This window comes from Mauremys reevesii, linkage group 1 (genome assembly GCF_016161935.1).
Source record: "Mauremys reevesii isolate NIE-2019 linkage group 1, ASM1616193v1, whole genome shotgun sequence".
Taxonomy (NCBI): Eukaryota; Metazoa; Chordata; order Testudines; family Geoemydidae; genus Mauremys; species Mauremys reevesii.
In genome coordinates, this window is record NC_052623.1 from 329,366,418 (window position 1) to 329,389,315 (window position 22,898).

A 22,898-nucleotide genomic window follows, 5' to 3' on the forward strand; every position below is an offset into this window, starting at 1 on the left:
TTGAACTTGATGCTGTGGAGGAGGGGAACTGCTAGAGAAATTCAAAGAGGGCATAACATGGTCAAATAGTCAAGCAAGGAAAATTATCCAAGCAATTCCCCTTTGTATGGAGTGGAGAGGTACAGTGTGGGAGGCACAAAGGCTGGAGGTGAGGAGGAGGTTGCAGTAATCAAAACAAGAGCTGAGAGCCTGGAGGAGAGTTTGAGTTGCATGGACAGAAAGAAAAGGTCGGCTCTTAGAAATGTTATGGAGGAAGCAGCAGAAAGTTCTGGACACAGCCTGGATGTGTGGGAGGAATTTAAGGTTACCCTGGAATGTCAGGAAGACAATGGTGCTTTCAAAAGTGACAGGTATTCAGACAAATGGAGATGGTTTGGAAGGGAAGAGGATTCCAGTTTTGGACTTAGTAAGCTCAGACAGATGGTGGGACATTTAAGAGGTTCAGAAAGACAGGCTGAGATACAGCAATGGACCACAGTAGATTTGTGGCCAGTTTGCAGAGAGATGGCAGTGCAATCCATGTTTCAGGATAAGTTCACCCAAAGAAAACATATAAAGGGGCAAGAGATGAGGCCCAGGATAGAACAATGTGGGACACCCCCTCCCCCCGCCCATGACAAATGATAGCAGGAGGAGGATCTGTCAAAAGAGACATTGTAGGAATTGCCAGAGAGATCAGAAAAACAAAAAGTACAGAATCACAAGAGCCAAGGATGGACAACATATTGCTTTTACATGGTTAAGAAGGGTGAATATAGAGTGGAGGCCCTGAGATATTGCCAGGAAGAGGTCATTAAAGACCTTGGTGAGAGCAGTTTCAGCGGAGCAGAGACACACATTAACTACATTTGGGTGAAGGGGAGAAAAGCACATTGGAGAGGTAGCAAGGTCTTTTTTTCATGATGGAGAAGACAAAAGCATATGTGTATTGTGATGGGAAGGAATGTTAGGAGAGGGAGAGGTTGAGGATAAATGTAAGAGGGAGTGAAAGTGAGGGGCGAACAGTGGAGGGGCTAACAGAGGGAATTTGCCTGGGATCTGTCCAAGATGAGCTACACTAAGTGCTGCATTAGGGAGGCTGTGTTGGGAGCTGTGGGGGGCGGGGGTGAGTATCTGTTGCAGGGACAGTTTGTCAGTTTGATCGTGTGCTTGATTGTTTGAAAAGTGTAACTTGGGAGTGCTTTGTTCCAGGTGGGCCTGATTGACTGAGTGGAGGGTAAGGCTTTGAGCCAGGACAACTGTTTCAAGCCAGCAGCCTTATAAAAAGGCAACCAGTTGTGAACCAGCTGAGCAGCGAACATCAGAGAGGCTAACAGAGGGAGTTTGCCTGGGGAGAGCCCACCAGGGCCGCCCAGAGGATTCAGGGGGCCTGGGGCAAAGCAATTTCAGGGGCCCCTTCCATAAAAAAAGTTACAATACTATATTTTTTACATTTCCAAATACATGATACTAACCAGTGAAATACATTCAAAAGATATTTTTTAATAATTTGAAAATACACAAAATACATTATTAAAAAACATTAAATGCTTTAATGGTATGTGTACATTTGCAATTACATAATGGGCTGTCGCTGGGTGATGGTGATGGTTGGTGCCAATGGGCTGTCGCTGCCTGGGGGTGGTGCTGCTGTTGCCCAGGGCTGGGTGGGGACCTGGGCTCTGGGTCGGGGGTGCCCAGTTCGCAGGGGCTGGGCTCAGAGCTGGGGGTCAGGGCTGTTCTCAGTGGTGGCAGATGACAGAACAAGGAGCAATGGTCTAAAGTTGCAGTGGGGGAGGTTTAGGTTGGATATTAGGAAAAACGTTTTCACTAGGAGGGTGGTGAAGCACAGGACTGGGTTACCTAGGGAGGTGGTGGAATCTCCTTCCTTAGAGGTTTTTAAGGTCAGGCTTGACAAAGCCCTGGCTGGGATGATTTAGTTGGGGATTGGTCCTACTTTGAGCAGGGGGTTGAACTAGATGACCTCCTGAGGTCCCTTCCTTCCCTGATATTCTATGATTCTATGATATACATGGTGTGTCCTCTCTGGTTCCTGTATACCATGTTTTTCTTGGAAGACTGTATGTCCAACTAACTGGTCTATGATATCACAAACACCAAGCAAGTAAAACATTACTCATTAGGAGGGGAAGCAATTTTTATTCAGACTTTACAAAGCTCTTTGTTCCATTTGGTTTTCTTAAGTAAACCCATTTTTTTCTTTCCTTTGTTTGTCACCTTTAAGGGCATTTCTTCTCACATAGTCATCCTGAGATCAGTGTCCAGTGCTGCAAACACTGTGGTCACAATATGCAGACTTTCCTCTCAATAAATATCAGTGCTATTATCACAGTAGTTGCTTATAGACTCTAGTACCTGTGATGCATGCTAACATGAACAGTTTCCAGCCTGATGATGATATGGCATGTTGCTATTCAGGAAATCCAGGTTCAAATGTTACTCCAGAACTCCTTGCTCTTCCACTGGCAGAGAGCAGGACATGCTACAAAGATAAAACACATGATCTACAAAAATGAGATTTCCAAAACATTACACTATTGAGCAATCCCAGCTCATCTATTCTAACAGCTGCCTGGCTGGAAGACTCCAGAGAGACCTCTCATTAGAATCTCATAATGAGGTAATAACAACAACCTCCTGAGAAACCACTTGCTATTCTGTCTGGAAGAGGTATTAACAGCAGACTCAGAGGAGACCATTTATTATGTTCTATTGAAGCAGCAGTATTTGGGACAACAAAAATTCCCATTAATTATGCCCTCTTGGACTTTGATGGAAGGCTTGAATAAGCCCCCTAGTTAAACCATTCCATTCCAAAGGTAAAATGGCACATTAGAAGTCAAGTGCTGGGGGCAATGAAATAACTCCCATTGGTTTTGGATCAGGCCCTAGTAGAGAGATGATGATGGAGAGGACTATTTGATCAGCTCCACTGCATAATGAAGGTGAAATAAAGGAGCACAATAATGGCGAGAAAGGGCCAACTCACCTCCATTCAAGACCTCAATAGGTCATTCTTGTGAAAATTCTATGGCTGGGAACTGTGGGAATTCTCAGAACATTTTGGAGCAGAGAGAGCTCAGGGCAGGGTGTGCTCCACTCAGAATCGGGTGCATCTCGAAATGGCAGTGTGATGGGATCCCTGGGGTACAACCAAGAACTGGGGTACTGCCGTGCCCCCTTAACTCTCCAGCCTGGGCTGTGTCTCACAATGCTTTGCTAGTGACAAGCAGCAAGGCAAACTCAAGGACTGTGTTAAGATCATAGCTGGTAAACAGGAGAGCTGTGAGACTGGAAATCAATACACCTTTACCCCGATATAACGCTGTCCTCGGGAGCCAAAAAATCTTACCGCATTATAGGTGAAACCGCGTTATATTGAACTTGCTTTGATTCGCCGGAGTGCGCAGCCTCCCTCCCACCCCGGAGCACTGCTTTACCGCGTTATATTCGAATTCGTGTTATATCGGGTCATGTTATATCGGGGTAGAGGTGTATATCAAAATTGGCATGTTGGAAATTAGTCCTAGTTGGTGGGCAACATAAAGAGGGGAAGGCCTATTCCACCCATCACTTGGGCAGATCCCCACCCCAGTCAGGAAGGGGTGAAAGAGTGCCTCTGGGCACAATTAGTCCCAACCTGGGGCACATGTGGGTATGTCTACACAGCAAAGAAAAAGTTGTAGCTCATCTGTGCCAGCCAACTTGAGCTCTCAGGACTCAGGCAGGGCTGTTTCATCACTGTGTAGACTTCTGGGCTTGGACTGGAGCCTGAGGTCTGGGACCCTCCCGTACCCTAGGAGGCCTGACAAGCCTAGAGATGGGTGGGTCCCTAAAAGGGAGGATCCCTGTTCTGTGCAATATTCTTAAGGAGCAGAAGTGCAGCTCAGAAAGCTACATCATCTAAAAGATTGTCAAACAAGGGAGTTTTCCTTATAAAACGCTCCAGCTACAGGGAACAAGGGATGTTAAAGTGAAAACCTTAGCTAATATTTCATATTTCAAATGCTTTAACTGTCTTTCCTTTTCTGTATCTTTAATAAAAGGTTAGAATGATTTTAATGATGTTTGCCATGGTACTGAGCAGGGTGAGGTCTCTGTACACCAAATCTTTTTTAAAGTTGGACAGTGACAGGGTCATGTTAATACCAGGGCCACCCAAAGGATTCGGGGACCTGAGGTACTGCAGGGCCCCCCGCCGCCAAAATCCCGGCCGATGACCTGGACCGCCGCCAGGCCAGGGCTCGCGGGGCCCCTGTGGAGCCTGGGGCAAATTCTCCACTTGTCCCCCCCTCTGGGCGGCCCTGGTTAATACCTTTAACTCTGTGGGCTCATATATTCCATCAAAACTAATACAATATGTTCCTGAGTTCTATGAGAGTTCAAGAGAATCTCTGCTTCTTGCACAAGAACATAAGAACGGCCGTACTGGGTCAGACCAAAGGTCCATCTAGCACAGTATCCTGTCTACTGACAGTGGCCAATGCCAGGTGCCCCAGAGGGAGTAAACGTAACAGGTAATGATCAAATGATCTCTCTCCTGCCATCCATCTCCACCCTCTGACAAACAGAGGCTAGGGACACCATTTCTTACCCATCCTGGCTAATAGCCATTAATGGACTTAACCCCCATGAATTTATCCAGTTCTCTTTTAAATGCTGTTATAGTCCCAGCCTTCACAACCTCCTCGGGCAAGGAGTTCCACAAGTTGACTGTGCGCTGTGTGAAGAAGAACTTCCTTTTATTTGTTTTAAACCTGCTGCCCATTAATTTCATTTAGTGGCCCAGTTCTTGTATTATGGGAATAAGTAAATAACTTTTCCTTATCTACTTTCTCCATATCACTAATGATTTTATATTCCTCTATCATATCCCCCCTTAGTCTCCTCTTTTCCAAGCTGAAGAGTCCTAGCCTCTTTAATCTCTCCTCGTATGGGACCCGCTCCAAACCCCTAATCATTTTAGTTGCCCTTCTCTGAACCTTTTCTAGTGCCAGTATATCTTTTTTGAGATGAGGAGACCACATCTGTACGCAGTATTCTAGATGTGGGTGTACCATCGATTATATAAGGGCAATAATATATTCTCAGTCTTATTCTCTATCCCCTTTTAAATGATTCCTAACATCCTGTTTGCTTTTTTGACTCCCTCTGCACACTGTGTGGACGTCTTCAGAGGACTATCTATGATTGACTCCAAGATCTTTTTCCTGATTTGTTGTAGCTAAATTAGCTCCCATCATATTGTATGTATAGTTGGGGTTATTTTTTCCAATGAGCATTACATTACATTTATCCACATTAAATTTCATATGCCATTTTGTTGCCCAATCACTTAGTTTTGTGAGATCTTTTTGAAGTTCTTCACAATCTGCTTTGGTCCTAACTATCTTGAGCAGTTTAGTATCATCTGCAAACTTTTCCACCTCACTTTTTACCCCTTTCTCCAGATCATTTATGAATAAGTTGAATAGGATTGGTCCTAGGACTGACCCTTGGGGAACACCACTAGTTACCCCTCTCCATTCTGATAATTTACCATTTATTCCTGCCCTTTGTTCCCTGTTTTTTAACCAGTTCTCAATCCATGAAAGGAGTCACAAATTCCTCCCCGACAGATTCTCCACACTGTTACTCATGAAGTTCTTTAGTAGTGTTCTCCACCTCTGAGTTTTTTCCATAGGAAGAAATCATTTGGCTTAAACATCTAAAAGAAACTTAAACGCTCAACTTCTGTTTGCTTACCTAGTCTTTCTAAGTGAAGTTTATCTGTGGTGCATTTAGCTTGACTTTTTTTTCTCCCTTTCCTCTGCAATGTTTCTTCCCCAAATATAATGGTACAGTAATTTAGGTGCGGGGTGATGAATGTGTGATTGTATTTAAACTTTAGAACCTCTTTTGGATGGGAGGAGTGAAATTTCTTAATTAACTGAGCTGGCAGAAGCATTTTTCACCCATGGTGCAACCCAATTGTCTAGGCTTGGGTAAAGTCAAACAGAGCCCCAAGGTTTCACATCATGGCTGATAAAATCCTTCCCTTTTTCAAAAACATCTGAACTAGTCCTTTGAATTTTCCCTTTGTGCCCCACATCACCTTGGTCTTGACCAGGTAACGTTTGATGCAGCTGCTCCCAATCCAAGTATGGGCATTGTAGCATCCATGTGATAAGGTGGATAGTATTTGTGGAAACTGAGACACACAGGTGCCTCTGAATTCATATTTTTGACAGTGTAGTCTGGGGCATTTCACCTCCTCTCCAAATATGAAATACAGAAATGCAGGAGACCTGATCAGTGCCATCTTGTCCTGCTCTAACAGAGCAAATCTCTGTTGCAGGCAAAAAAATCTGTTAAAACAAATGCTACTCTTTCCTTGTGGGCAGTGATGGCAAGGCAAAAGTAGGCAAGTGCCAGGCTTCCATTTCGGGAATTAAAAGACACTGGAAAGCATGTCTGCACAAATTTTATAGAAAGAGTCTAAAGTGACCCTGAGCAAATGTTCAAAACTGCCAAATGGAAAGTTTCCCCACCCCTTTTTTATAGTCCAATCCAAAGCCCATTGATGTCAATGGTAAAACTCCCAATGTTTTCTGTGGGCTTTGGATCAAGACTATAGCTTGATTAGTTGGGCTGAGAGTGTTGCAGGGTGAACTTAATCCTAAATCTACAATTTCTGAGCATTAGAGTGAAACCAATTTATTATTCTACCTTTGCCTTTGCCTTTGTATTAATTGTAATTGTATTTGTTAATTCATTTATTTTTTTGATTTTGCATAATTATTAACAGTAAAAGGTAGATTATTTTTTAATGTGCATATGTAAAGCATGCAATCTTAAAAAACATGTGGAACAGTCACAGGGCGCACAAGTTCTTACTAGTGGCTGCCATCTTGAATTTGCACCTCTGATGTCAGCAAGCCCTTGTGGCTGTTTTTTTCTGCGTAAGAGCAATTACATCAGATAAGCTGTCTGAACAATGGCTTTGTACAAATAGCCTGTTTGAGAACTCATATCAAAGCCTTTAAATAGAGATCACTTGCAGATTAGTAAACTGAAGATACCTAGCTGTAATATGATGAGTTTCCTGGGAGCATACAACTTATCTTGTAACTTTCTCATATTTTTCAGCCTTTTTTTTTCTGTTGCTCTTGCTACTGTACAGATGTTTAAAAAAACAAACAAACAAACATGGTAAATGTGAGTGGCTTGGGTTGCTGGTGCATTGTTACCCCCTTCATTAGTATTTTCAGAGACATTACATTGTTTCTATTTACTGAATTTCTAGATCTTTTGTTAATTGCAAATTGTTAATTTTACTTAAACAATGCAAACAAGATGCTATTTAAGAAATTACTGAATTGTACACCGGGAAAGCTCACTTTAAACAGTAACAGTTGAAACCTTTGAAACAAGTATCATGTCCCATCAAGTTCACCAAGAATCAATATTACTTCAGCTAATTGACACTGCTTTTTATTCAAGATTAAATAGTTGAGGTAATATAATCAATAAAAAAAACTTGGGGATTTTTCTACCCTTACAGGAGTTTGTGTAACACAGGCTGAAAGAGTTGAACAACCAACAGACACTGAAAAGAAATAGTCTTGTGAGTAGTTCATAGCCTTTTAAGGTCACAAGGGACTGTTATAATCTAATCTGACTTCCTGCATAACAAAGGATATAGAATTTCACCCCATAATTTCCACATCCAGACCAATAACTTGTGGGTGAATGAAACATTTCTTTTAGAAAGAGGCATTCAATCTTGATTTAAAGACTCCAAGTGACAGAGAATCTACCACAGCCTTTAATAAGCTGTTCCACTGTTAACTGTCCTCACTGCTGAAAATATGTACCTTATTTGCAGTTTGAATTTTTCTAATTTCCACTTCCAGACACTGAATCTCATTAGATTCTTCTGTAGAAGTGATTTATCACTGGTGGAGTGGTAAATGACAATCTTTGTGCGATCTGCGACCTTTATCAGCAATGATTTTATTTCTTTCTCCAGATCATTGATAACAAAGACTGAATAGTCTCGAGCTGAGAACTGATCCCTGCAGGATCTCACTAGGTATGTCATTGTTTATTGATTCCATGTTAACTAATATATTTTGGATATATCTAGTAGGTAGCTTTTAATTCATGTAGAGTGTGCTGTATAGATATTTATTGTGTTAATTTTCTAATCACAATGTCAGTGAATGAATAGACATAGAATGAGTAGGTATAGAATTTATTGTCACATAACATTCCAAAGTTTATCACAGACAACTTTATTTAAAATGTCTGTTTATCATCATGGAAACAAATGGTACTTGGGTTCAGCTTGATATTTCTGACTAAACTGTGGATCAGAATGTGACTAAACTAACATATACTGTGGGAGCGTAGCAGAGTTCTTGTCTTGCCATGTTTACATATATTCTCTCTTGAAAATATATTTAATTTTTTGTAATAGGTCTGCATAAACATAATAGGAAAGAATGATTCTGAAGTATCAGAGAGGTAGCTGTGTTAGTCTGGTTCTGTAAAAGCAGCAAAGAATCCTGTGGCACCTTACAGACTAACAGACGTTTTGCAGCATGAGCTTTCGTGGGTGAATGCCCACTTCATTGGATGCAAGAGTGGAAATTTCCAGGGGCAGGTAAATATAAGCAAGCAAGAAGCAAGCTAGAGATAACGAGGTTAGATCAATCAGGGAGGATGAGGCCCTGTTCTAGCAGTTGAGGTGTGAAAACCAAGGGAGGAGAAACTGGTTCTGTAGTTGGCAAGCCATTCACAGTCTTTGTTTAATCCTAAACTGATGGTGTCAAATTTGCAAATGAACTGAAGCTCAGCAGTTTCTCTTAGAAGTCTGATCCTAAAGTTTTTTTGCTGGAGGATGGCCACCTTAAGATCTGCTATTGTGTGGCCAGGGAGGTTGAAGTGTTCTCCTACAGGTTTTTGTATATTGCCATTCCTAATATCTGATTTGTGTCCATTTATCCTTTTCCTTAGAGACTGTCCAGTTTGGCCAATGTACATAGCAGAAGGGCATTGCTGGCATATGATGGCATATATTACATTGGTGGATGTGCAGGTGAATGAACCGGTGACGGTGTGGCTGATCTGGTTAGGTCCTGTGATGGTGTTGCTGGTGTAGATATGTGGGCAGAGTTGGCATCGAGGTTTGTTGCATGGATTGGTTCCTGAGCTAGAGTTACTATGGTGTGGTATGCAGTTACTGGTGAGAATATGCTTCAGGTTGGCAGGTTGTCTGTGGGCGAGGACTGGCCTGCCACCCAAGGCCTGTGAAAGTGTGGGATCATTGTCCAGGATGGGTTGTAGATCCCTGATGATGCGTTGGAGGGGCTTTAGCTGGGGACTGTATGTGATGGCCAGTGGAGTCCTGTTGGTTTCTTTCTTGGGTTTGTCTTGCAGTAGGAGGCTTCTGGGTACACATCTGGCTCTGTTGATCTGTTTCCTTATTTCCTCGTGCGGGTACTGTAGTTTTGAGAATGCTTGGTGGAGATTTTCTAGGTGTTGGTCTCTGTCTGCGGAGTTAGAGCAGATACGGTTGTACCTCAGTGCTTGGCTGTAGACAATGGATCTTGTGGTGTGTCCGGGATGGAAGCTGGAGGCATGAAGGTAGGCATAGCGGTTGGTAGGTTTTCGGTATAGGGTGGTGTTAATGTGACCATCACTTATTAGCACCGTGGTGTCTAGGAAATGATTCTGAAGAAGAACATTCTCAAGCTTGATTAGTATCTAAAATTGTACCTTCTCCACAGCGCATTCCCACTGTTGACATTTACAGAGATTTTTGCAGAATGATGCTTAACGTATTCATTTCCCCTGGCTACTTGTGAAATTTTATTTTAATGACCATGCATGCCAGAATTATGATCACTGTACTTCAGTGTCTCACTACAAGAGATTAATCCTTTGATTTTTTTCCGTTTAAAATAGTTCTGACTTCTAAGAAATCCTGATTGCACTATCATTCCCTTTCCAAAACTCAGGGACTTTCTGGTGGTCCTATGTCAGTGCTCTAAGTACTCTTCTTGTAATAAGATTGCAAGACTTGAAGCACGTGTCAAGTTCATTCAAGTGACATTTCAGATTGTGATTTTTAAGGTTTAGAAGCTAAGTTGATTTTTCCTTCATTACTTTATTTTCAACATCATCCTCAGTGCTTCGTTAAATAAGGAAGTCATATGAGTGCTAACCTTTAATGCTATCTCTGTTACTCATTTACCTGGGACATTGTTTTCTTTACACAACTGCTGAAAAATTAGTTCTGCTCCCTGCTCCAAGCTTCAACCTTATTTATGTATAAGTAGAGAAAGCTAAACAATACATCTTCTGTATTAAAGTCAACTAACAATACATGAGTCCACTATGCACAAGTTGGGGAAAAGTACTTCTTATCTTTATCCAATCAGTTCCAACCAACCATTTTAGTCTTATTTGAAAATCTCACCCTAAATGTAGATTCAGGGACTTTCCTTTAGACCTCCAAGGTTAAAACGTTGCCCTATTTGATGCTGAAATCACTGGATAAGCAAACAGTTTGGTTTAGAAACTGCAACACTGGAGTAGCAGTTCTGGATCTAATGAAACTCACACAAGGGGTAGTGTCCTCCCATCACTTATGGAGAATTTACCATATATTCTTTAGTCAAACTCACTGAGATATACTAAGTGGGTGATTAATGACTTTCATCACAGCTTTATAAAATCTTACAGCCTCAGTAAAAAAACGATGTAACTGAACAAAGTATTGAGAAAATCCAGTCAATCAGCTGGGGGTGGTGGAGCAGGGGCTCACTCTGATGCAAAGGCAAAGGGCAAATTTTCCAGGTTTCACAAATTAGATTTATATAACAGTATTTACCCCTCATAAACCTCACCAGGTCTGTTTTACTCTGCTCCATCTCTGTACAGGTAGGTCACTTTCCCTTTCAGCCTACACCAGAGTCATTGAACCACACTCCAAAATGTTACCCATCTGTTGTCCTAACTCCTCTTCCAATGCATTCTAGAATACCTTCTATGAAGGAATGCTATAAAATTTAATTTATTGTCATATTTTCCCATGTACGGTACTATAACTGATGGTATTTCATATAAATACAAAAAGACAATTTTAAATGTCTATTTTTAAAGTGATGCACAAAGAACTATGCACAGCACTCCTGTTTTCATTGTGCATGTAATTCCCCTATGCATGCTATGAAGATTTTCCCTTTAGCGGTCCTCCATTTCAGCCACTAAATCCCCTGTAGCCAGCATAACAATGAGTGGGACAACCAGCAGATGTAATCTGTTGGGATTTTCTATGCCTTACTTTTAAAGAGTCTTTCTGTTTCCCAGAAGGAAATATTTCTCATGCATTTTAAAATTTTCTGCAACCACTAGAATTTAAAACCTGCATTTCCATTACATTGTTCATCTCATTAAAGGCAAGCAAATGCTCTGCCTAAAATAGTTTAACCAGTTAGTGGCAGGGTTGGCTAAAACACTTTCTGTCTGAGACAATTAATTATGGGGAAGTGTGGTTCTTATACAGAAAGTTGCAGAACCAGTGTGTGAATATGCAGGCTTCTTACATTTAAAACAATACAAAATAAAGGTTTTATAAATGGAAAATGTAGTTGATGCAGAAGTATAGTGTCCACCTTCAGAGAGATTATATAGACAATATTAAACAATATAGCATTCTTTCTAGGGCTAGGGTGAAAAACTAATTTACTTCACTGAATAACAGCATTGAGAATGGTCAAACCCGGAGAGGCATTCAGTACCTGTAATGCCCATTGAAATCAATGAGTAGCAGCTGCTCAGCATCTTCTTATCACCTTCTAGAGCTCTGGATTATAAAAATATTAGCTTGTGCTAAGCATCTCCTTTTTGGAAATGACACTGTACTGCAAGGAAACACCTACTCCATAATACAGTACACCACACCACATCTGCCTCTTAAATAAACTATCTTTTGGAAAACTAAACCTCTTCACCTAAAGTACATACTTTCCCGTTTGCAATACAAGACAGGGCTAAGCAGGCACTTCAAGAACTGAGCATTTTAAGAATAATATTGCTAGCAAATTATAAAGAACTGCAGTAACTCCAGTATGTGGATTAGTAACAGGTGTTGCTAAAAAAGCTTCTACCATTTCTGGCAATGCTAGATTGCTCTCTCCTCTCGTCACTCCAGAGTCAAGGATTTATTGGTTTAATTCAACAATCCTCTGAAGTTGTATCGTTTTGTAATGTTATACTTGAACTTTCACTGCATGTGCCAGCCAGAGGCTAATAATAAAGAGCAAGATATATGTAGGAAAGAGAGTATATTACATTTGCCAACTTTGCTATTTCCCCTAGTCTTCCATTTGAGAGCGTTTTAGAGTCCTCTAGCCTCTTTCACATATTGCATCAGAATTTAAGAAAGGACCATTTCATGTAATAGAATGTCAGAAGGTGACTGCTCACTGGAATACAATGTGTCGTTATACATTGCTATTCAATAGACTGTGTCATAGTGTCAGTTGATCCATTATAGCACTACAGGTGCTTTGGAGTTTTTTGTTTTTTAATTGCATTGAATATAAACATGAGCCCTGCTGCTAGGATTTTGGTGAGTGGCAGATTTGATTTTTAAAGTCCCACATTGATTACTCATGAAGGCAGAACAACATTGAACGTTACCAGACATTTGCCCAGAAGGCAGCATTTATTTACACTCTCTCCTGATTCAGTTTTCTTCTTTCACTGTTACTGAATATAGAAAGTACATCATTCTATACATGCACAGTAGCAGCACATCTTTTCAGAATCTTCCTCGCCTCATGGCCATAATGGAAAGAGATCCATTTATAGAACATGGCCAAAAATGACCATATTAGCCATGAATATGTCTATCTTTTGTATTTTTTTATGCAAAAGATGCAGTGTTAACTTAAGGAAATCACAAATTTCCTGTGACTAATGTAATAGGAAGTAGTAGCAGGTTAACTAGCTATGAAGCACTTGTTACCCAAATAGGTGCTCTGATACTGTGATTTGTGTTATCATTTTAGGAGTTTTTCTGCTGTAAAGTGTAAGATCTTTCATTATCAAGATCAGTCATATCCAGAGATAGCCAGAGTCTATAAATGATGGTTGACCTACATCAGTCTTATGCTTATGTAACTCCATCATAAATGGAGTTATGCCAGTTTTATGCTGGTGCATGGAGTGGAGAATTAGGCTCACTGTTTTTTAAGTTGTCTTTATTAACAATCTTAAACTGTCCTCATCTTGAAGCTCTTTGGTATCTTTTTAAGGATGGCCACAGCCTAGAAGGGTGCTGTGCTTTATAACGGAACAGAATTATAATCAAACACAATCCCACACTGCATTTTGATGCTCCAGGGTCTGTGATGTTGCCTTAAGGTATATATGTGAATTTCTGTATCAATGGTTACTTAGTTATACAGACAAAATCTTGTCTGAGGAGTGAAGGTGAGTTATAACATTCCCATCCATTGCTAGTATTCCCAGCTCTACCTACACTTCTCCTTCACATCCATCCTAATCCCACTCTGGCACACTCCTCCTTCCCTCAGATGACCTCTGCTCCAACGCTGGGCCTCCCTCTAGCCTCAACTTCTCTACATTCTGTTCTCTTCCCTCTGACCACTTTCTGCCTCACTGGTTCTTTCCTCCCAAACTTCACAGCCTTCCTGACCTTTCCCCAGATCCCTCTGGCATGCCCATTTCCAAAAGCATAATAGTGATCTTTGAGCTCTTCATCTCTCACTCCCTCCATCTTCTGGCTCTCACCTGGATCCCTCTCTGATGTTGTCTTTAAAGCCACGCTTCTGGTGGCCTCCATCTCTCACACTCCCTACCCAGAATCATCCCTAACAGAAGATGGCATGGATATTGGGCCTCTTTGTACTTGCTCCTTCCAATTCTTCATTCCTCTGCTTTCCCACTCCTTCCTTCTGAGCAGCAATCTATCTGACTCTTTTCTCCTCTTTCCCCTCCATGCTGCTGCCTGCTGTCGCCCTTCTTGCCCCTCCCCAGCCATCTTCCTCTTTCATTTTGATTCTTGGATCTGTTATCCTCTTATCACAACCTTCATCTTCCATGAGGATCACTTGTCTGCCCCCTTACCTGCATGTCTCCTTGATGTCACCTCTACTTCTCATATCCAGCTGGTTCTTCTAAGATTTTTCCCCCAATCCATCAGCACTGATGACTTCTCTTTTGCTTTCAGCTCTTTCCTCCCTGCTCTCTTCCTTCTCCTCCTTTGACAAGGCTGTTGATTTCCTCCACTCTCCGCTTTCTAGGATCACTGTCTGTTTTCCCCATGGCTCCTATGAAGCTTAGTTTCTTCATTGGTAGTCCCATGACTGTGCTGACTTCCTCCACTATAATTTTGTTTTCTTCTCCTCTCTTAGAATCATAGAATCATAGAATATCAGTGTTGGAAGGGACCTCAGGAGGTCATCTAGTCCAACCCCCTGCTCAAAGCAGGACCAATCCCCAACTAAATCATCCCAGCTAGGGCTTTGTCAAGCCTGGCCTTAAAAACCTCTAAGGAAGGAGATTCCACCACCTCCCTATGTAACCCAGTCCAGTGCTTCACCACCCTCCTAGTGAAAAAGTTTTTCCTAATATCCAACCTAAACCTCCCCCACTGCAACTTGAGACCATTACTCCTTGTTCTGTCATCAGGTACCACTGAGAACTGTCTAGGTCCATCCTCTTTGCAATCCCCTTTCAGATAGTTGAAAGCAGCTATCAAATCCCCCCTCATTCTTCTCTTCTGCAGAATAATTAATCCCACTTCCCTGAGCCTCTCCTCCTAAATCATGGTCTCCAGTCCCCTAATCATTTTTGTTGCCCTCGGCTGGACTCTTTTCAATTTTTTCACACCCTTCTTGTAGTGCGGGTCCCAAAACTGGACATAGGACTCCAGATGAGGCCCCACCAATGCCGAATAGAAGGGAAAGATCACGTCCCCCAATCTGCTGGCAATGCTCCTACTTATACAGCCGAAAATGCCGTTAGCCTTCTTGGCAACAAGGGCACACCGTTGACTCATATCCAGCTTCTCGTCCACTATAACCCCTAGGTTCTTTTCTGCAGAACTGCTGCCTAGCCACTCAGTCCCTAGTCTGTAGCAGTGCATGGGATTCTTCCGTCCTAAGTGCAGGACTCTGCACTTGTCCTTGTGAACCTCATCAGATTTCTTTTGGCCCAATCCTCTAATTTGTCTAGGTCCCTCTGTATCCTGTGTCTACCCTCAAGGGTATCTACCACTTCTCCCAGTTTAGTGTCATCTGCAAACTTGCTGAGGGTGCAATCCACGCCATCTTCCAGATCATTAATGGAGATATTGAACAAAACCGGCCCCAGGACCGCTTGATACTGGCTGCCAACTATACATTGAGCCATTGATCACTAACCATGGAGCCCAATGATCTAGCCAGCTTTCTCTCCACCTTATAGTCCATTTATCCAGCACATACTTCTTTAACTTGATGGCAAGAATACTGCGGGAGACCGTATCAAAAGCTTTGCTAAAGTCAAGGAATGACATGTCCCCTGCTTTCCCCTAATCAACAGAGCCAGTTATCTCGTCATGGAAGGCAGTTAGGTTAGTCAGGCGTGACTTGCCCTTGGTGAATCCATGCTGACTGTTCCTGATCACTTTGCTCTCCTCTAAGTGCTTCAAAATTGATTCCTTGAGGACCTGCTCCACGATTTTTCCAGGGACTGAGGTGAGGCTGACTGGCTTGTAGTTCCTCAGATCCTCCTTCTTCCCTTTTTTAAAGATGGGCACTACATTAGCCTTTTTCCAGTCATCCAGGACCTCCCCAGATCGCCATAAGTTTTCAAAGATAATGGCCAATGGCTCTGCAATCACATCCGCCAACTCCTTTAGCAACCTTGGATGCAGTGCATCTGGCCCCATGGGCTTGTGCTCATCCAGCTTTTCTAAATAGTCTCAAACCACTTCTTTCTCCACAGAGGGCTGGTCACCTTCTCCCCATGCTGTGCTGCCCAGTGCAGCAGTCTGGGAGCTGACCTTGTTCGTGAAGACAGAGGCAAAAAAAGCACTGAGTACATTAGCTTTTTCCACATCATCTTTCACTAGGTTGCCACCCTCATTCAGTAAGGGGCCCACACTTTCCCTGACCTTCTTCTTGTTACTAACATACTTGTAGAAACCCTTCTTCTTACTCTTAACATCTCTCGCTAGCTGCAACTCCAAGTGTGATTTGGCCTTCCTGATTTCACTCCTGAATGCCTGAGCAATATTTTTTATACTCCTCCCTGGTCATTTGTCCAATCTTCCACTTCTTGTAAGCTTCTTTTTTGTGTTTAAGATCAGCAAGGATTTCACTGTTAAGCCAAGCTGGTTGCCTGCCATATTTACTATTTTTCTACACATCGGGATGGTTTGTTCCTGCAACCTCAATAAGGATCCTTTAAAATACAGCCAGCTCTCCAGTGGAGCTGGCTGCATTTCCCCCTCATGTTATTCTTCCAGGGGATCCTGCCCATCAATTCCCTGCAGGAGTCAAAGTCTGCTTTTTGAAGTCCAGGATCCGTATTCTGCTTCTCTCTTTTCTTCCTTGTGTCAGGATCCTGAACTCGACCATCTCATGGTCACTGCCTCCCAGGTTCCCATCCACTTTTGCTTCCCTTACTAATTCTTCCCTGTTGGGGAAACAAAAGTGGGGTGGCATGGAAGAAAGCATAAAGAAGTTTGTGGTAAAAGTGTATTAACAGGCAATAGAGCAGGGTTTCTCAAACAGGGGTCGCTGCTTGTGTAGGGAAAGCCCCTGGTGGGCCGAGCCGGTTTGTTTACTTGCCCCGTCTGCAGGTCCAGCCGATCGCGGCTCCCTGTGGCCGCGGATCGCTGCTCCAGGCCAATGGGGGCTGCTGGAAGCGGTGCCCAGTACATCCCTCGGCCCGCGCCGCTTCCAGCAGTCCCCGTTGGCCTGGAGCAGCAATTCGCGGCCACAGGGAGCCATGATCAGCCGGACCTGTGGATGGGCCAGGTAAACAAACTGGCCCGGCCCGCCAGGGGCTTTTCTTACACAAGCAGCGACCCCTGTTTGAGAAACCCTGCAATAGAGGTTGGCACTGTTGGTGGAACAGAGAGGGGAAGATAAGATACTAGTGCAAATAAGTAAGGTCAGGAAGGTTGTGTAAATACTGGTATTTTCCAGATTGGCCATTAAGTGAGTGCTGAGGAGGACATCTCTGCATGCCCATATACTAGGGTGACCAGATGTCCCAATTTTATAGAGACAGTCCTGATTTTTGGAGCTTTTTCTTACATAGGTACCTATTACACCCCACTTCCTGTCCCGATTTTTCACATTTGCTATCTGGTCACCCCACCAAATACAGCCCTTCTGCCCCTTGAACAGTGAATTTGAAATTGCTTCTACCTAAAATGGGTGCTGGTTTTGCTTTTTGGGAACAGTTAGATACAAAGGCCAGAATATTTGGACTTGGGTGCCTAATGTAAGGCACCTATATTAATAGCCAAGTATCAAAAATGCTGAATGAGTCTGACAGTTTGGGTATTTCTGGGTCAGCTTATGAATTCCATTTTAGTTTTGTGAACCACCATTTTGAATATAAACTTCAGTGTGGCTCTGAACATTCGTTCTGTAGCAGGAACTTAACACATAGTGGACAGATTGCATTTGGGAAGCTGTGATGGAGTAATCAAGGGCCATCAATGATGAATGGTGCTACCCCAGTGAAACAAAGGGTTTGCTACCAGCAGAGCCATTAACTTTGAATGACTCTCTGCCCAGAAGAGGTTTGGAGCCCGAAAATTTCCCAAAAGAAGCATAGGTGCAAGAAAAGGTATCAGAGGCTGTTCTAAAAGAGGAATGGTCCCTAAGCCAATGAAGCCTTTTAACCACCAGAGGTGAGACAATCAAGCCAAAAAGTCCAGAAAAATGGCTTGGCCTAAAGGACTTCGACCAAACGTAGGACTCATGGGGTGATGAGAACACTGAGGGGGATTGTATGCAGGCATTCATTGTTTTCTATAGATCTGTAACTCTCTTGTGGTTTTTAGCAGTAAAGTGTGTGTATAAGAAATTTCTTTGCTAAGCCTTTGTCCTTTGCTTTACTGCCACGTTGTCCCTGAAAGGTGTAACTAGGAAACCAGAGTCAGGTGCAATTTGAGGGGTATATGACTAAGCAACTGGGGGCTCAGGAGAGCTGAGACACTTCTTCTGTTGTCTAGGTGGCTGGACTGCAGGGTCCTATTCCCTAGGCAGGGAGTCATACATGGAGTTTGCACCTGGGAGTGTGCCTGTGAGACCCAGAGCTAGGAACAGTGACCAGTCATGATTCAGACCTACAGGGTTAGAAGCACATGGGTTTCAGCTGTGGGATTCCATCCCAACAGGCTGGTGTCAGTCCAAAGGGCAGGACTAGGCTAGTCTGTGGCCTGGTCTACACTAGGACTTTAATTCAAATTTAGCAGTGTTAATTCGAATTAACCGCGCATCCGTCCACACCAGGAAGCCATTTAATTCGATATAGAGGGCTCTTTAGTTCGAATTCTGTACTCCTCCCCGACGAGGGGAGTAGCGCTAAATTCGACACGGCTATGTCGAATTAGGCTAGGTGTGGATGCAAATCAAACTTAGTAGCTCCGGGAGCTATCCCACACTGCACCACTCTGTTGACGCTCTGGACAGCAGTCCGAGCTTGGATGTTCTGACCAGCCACACAGGAAAAGTCCCGGGAAAATTTGAATTCCTTTTCCTGTCCGGACATTTAGAATCTCATTTCGTGGTTGGACATCGGGGCGAGCTCAGCAGCACCGGCAGCGATGCAGAGCTCTCCAGCAGAGGAGTTCATGTAATCTCTGAATAGAAAGAGGGACCCAGCATAGACTGACCGGGAAGTCTTGGATCTGATCGGTGTGTGGGGCGAGGAGTCTGTGCTTTCGGAGCTGCGCTCCAAAAAACGGAATGCAAAGACCTATGGGAAGGTCTCCAAAGCCATGAGAGACAGAGGATACAGGCGGGATGCAACGCAGCGCCGCGTGAAAATCAAGGACCCCAGACAAGTCTACCAAAAAATCAAAGCGGCAAACGGACGCTACGGAGCCTGCCACCACTGCCCCACCAGTGACCGTGGACTCTGACGATGGGACAGTGTCGACGGCCAGTTCCTCGGCGATGTTCGCGGACGGGGAAGATGAGGAAGGGTTTGTGGAGGACGAGGCAGGCGACAGCGCTTACAACGCTGGTTTCCCTGACAGCCAGGATCTCTTCATCACCCTCACGGAGATCCCCTACCAACCCTCCCCAGCCGTTAACCCGGACCCTGAATCAGGGGAAGGAGCAGTCGGTAAGTGCTTTAAACATGTAAACTTTTATTCTTAATATTACAGGAATCTGAAGTATGTGAAAAGGAGGTCTCTATATATATGGGGATAGAACAGTAATCATCCTGGGAGATCTCCACAAAGCTCTCCAGGAGGGAATCGAAAAGCCTCCACAGGAGGTTCCTGGGGAGAGCTGCCTTATTGGGTGCTCTGTGGTAGCACACTTTTCCACGCCAGGCTTTCATGAGGTACTCAGGGAGCATTGCCTCCCCGAGCACGGCTGCATAGGCCCCTGGTTTGTGCTGGCTTTCACGCAGCATGCGCTCTCTATCTCCTTCAGTGACCGTCCTCAGGGTGATCTCGCTCGGAGACTCCTGCATCTAATTAGGGGAATTACTGTAATGTTACGCCTGGTCCAAAGTATTTTTAAAAAATCTCCAGACAGACAGCGTAGCAGAGACTCAGCACGCTGCTGCGTGACAAGCGTAACGGAAAGCCAAAGAATCAAATGGACGCTCATGGAGGGAGGGTGGACTGAGGACGCAAGGTATCCCACAGTTCCTGCTGTCTCCGAAAAGCATTTGCATTCTTGGCTGAGCTCCAAATGCTTCTAGGGTCAAACACAGTGTCCGCGGTAGGTCAGGGCATAGCTCGGCAATTTACGCACCACCACCCACCCACCCCCAGAAGTGAAAGGGAAAACAATCCTCTGTTGACTCTTTTACATGTCACCGTATCTTTACTGAATGCTGCAGACAGATGCGATGCTGCAGCACTCAACACCAATATCCTTGCTCCCCGCCCCGCCATGGGTGGCTGACAGTACAATATGACTGATATCCATCGTCATCATCAGCCTATTGGCACATGGGGCAGTGCAAAAGGACTGGAAACCATGCCGAATAGCATCAGTGAGGTCGATCAAGGGCGCCTGCTCCTAATTTTTCCTGGTAGATGGTGCAGTATGGCTGGTAACCGTCCTCATCATAGCAACAGGGGGCTGAGCTCCATCAGCCCCCACCCTTCATGTGTAAAGAAAAGATTCAATTGCCCCTGGACTAGCAGAGGGATGCTGGGCTCCTCTCCTCCACACTCCTTACTGTCCTGTCTGGACTATCATAGCAGCTGGAGGCTGCCTTCCACTCATTTCTCACTAACAAGTCACGGTGTCTTATTCCTGCATTCTTTATTACTTCATCACACAAGTGGGGGGACAATGCTATGGTAGCCCAGGAAGGCTGGGGGAAGAATGGAATGAACAGGTGGGGTTGTTGCAGGAGCACCCCCTGTGAATAGCATACAGCTCATAATTTATGCAGGATCTGACACAGAGCAGCTGTGCTCTCTGGTTCTCTGATACAGTGGTTCTCTAGTACACTTGCCCATATTCTAGGCAGGACTGATTCTATTTTTAGATACCAAAAAGGAGGGATTGACTCAGGGAGTCATTCCCAATTTCAGCTTTTGCGCCCCTGGCTGATCTCAGCCAGGGGCACTTATGACAGCAGCAAATGGTGCAGTGCAAAAGGACTGGTAACCATGATCATCTTATTACCAATTTATGGTATGGTAGATGGTACAGTATGGCTGGTAACCATCTCTGCTGTCATGAAAAAGCAAAAGCATGCTGCTGTGTAGTGCTGCTGGACCGCCTCTGTCAGCGGCATCTAGTACACATACAGTGACAGGCACAAAAGGCAAAACAGGCTCCATGGTTGCCACGCTGTGGCGTCTGCCAGGGCAATCCAGGGAAAACGGGCTCAAAATGATTGTCTGCCATTGCTTTCCCTGAGGAAGGGATGACTGACGACATTTACCCAGAATCAACCCTTTAACGCAAAGTCATCAATAAAGAAACCTTTGTAAAGTTACAGTGGAACATGTATTTTATTTTTAAACGTGTGTTGGTATGTAACTGCAGATGCTGGTCAACAGTAACTTGGTAAAGAAACAGGGGCAGGTTCAGCTTCTCTGTAAAGAAGCTGAACAGTCACAGGTCACGCTGCTCGCTGCTCGCTGGTACTTGAAGAGTTCCTTGTCGCTGTGCAAGGCGCCTGCATAGGGCTTCACGAGCCAGGGCATTAGCGGGTAGGCTGGGTCCCCGAGGATCACTGTAGGCATCTGCACATCCCCAAGGGTTATTTTGTGGTCCGGGAAGAAACTACCTTCCTGCAGGCGTCTAAACAGAGCAGAGTTCCTGAAAACACGCGCATCATGAACTTTGCCTGGCCACCCGACGTTGATGTTGGTAAAACGTCCCCCATGGTCCACCAGTGCTCGCAGCACCATTGAAAAGTAGCCCTATTTCTCAGCAGCTGACTGTGGAAGAGGTGGACGATAAGGTGCAAGGAGTTGACAACGGCCATAACTGCAGCGGGCTCTGTGCTCGCAGTGCTGTGGCGCCCGCGCTGTCACTGAGCAGAAAAGTGCACGAACAGATTGCCCGCAGGCGCTTTCGGGGTGGGTGGGAGGGCGTGATTGACGGTTCAGTGATGACAGTTACTCAAAACCACCCTCGACACATTTTTCTCCCAGCATGCATTGGGGGGAAATCCCAGAATTCCAATGGGCAACGGGGAGTGCGGGAACTGTGGGATAGCTTCCCACAGTGCACCGCTTCCAAAGTTGACGCTGGCCCCATTACTGTGGACTCACACAGTCGAATTAGTGTATTTAGTGTGGATACACAAATTCGACTTCATAACGTCGATTCCACAAATTCGACTTAAGTTGATTCGAAATAGTCTTGTAGTGTAGACATACCCTGTGATGCTGCATACCTCAGTTCTCAGTTATAGCTGCAAATGATCAGCCCCAAGTTCCAAAATTTTCATCAGATTACACCCCATTCTCTCTGTGTTTGAGGGGCAACCACCATTATTGTCAAACATCACATCCTCTGAACAGCTAAATAGATTTCCAGAGAGATAACTGGAGGGTGAAACTTTTAAGTCTAGGATAGTCAGGTCTAGGATAAGCAAATCTAACTCCATTATACTTCTACCACGCTTGTGTAGAATAGTGGGCTCAATGTGGTACCTTCCAGCTTGGCTTTAGCTGCATGAAGAGTTACTGAATTTAGGGCATCGGTTAAGCTATTTTCAGAGTAGCTCCACTCTTGTTAATTTTCCAGGGAGATTTTCTTTATAAAGTGAGGGGAATGGATCAGTCACTCTTTCTTCAGTCTTTAATTCACCTTTACTATTGCTATTTTTTCTGACATTCTTCAGGTAAGCTGTATGTGGCAGCTATGACATTGTCTTGCTGTGATTCAGAATTGTGTCGGAACAGCTTGAAGTGGAGTTACAGCACATAAGCTACATTGTAACTTTCCATGGCTGAACAAAATTCTTCCTAGGGCCACCGTTCCTATCCCTCTTTACATTGGTGCAGTGTGAGCGTGGGGCATGGACAACAGCTACACAGTGTCTGGCTTTTGTGCCCTCTCGCTTACTTCTACCCTTACACACCTGGGCAAGGCACGCTACAATTTAGCCCTTAGCTGGGCCCTTATTGCTCATTGAGAAACCCACGTGCAATGCTTCTC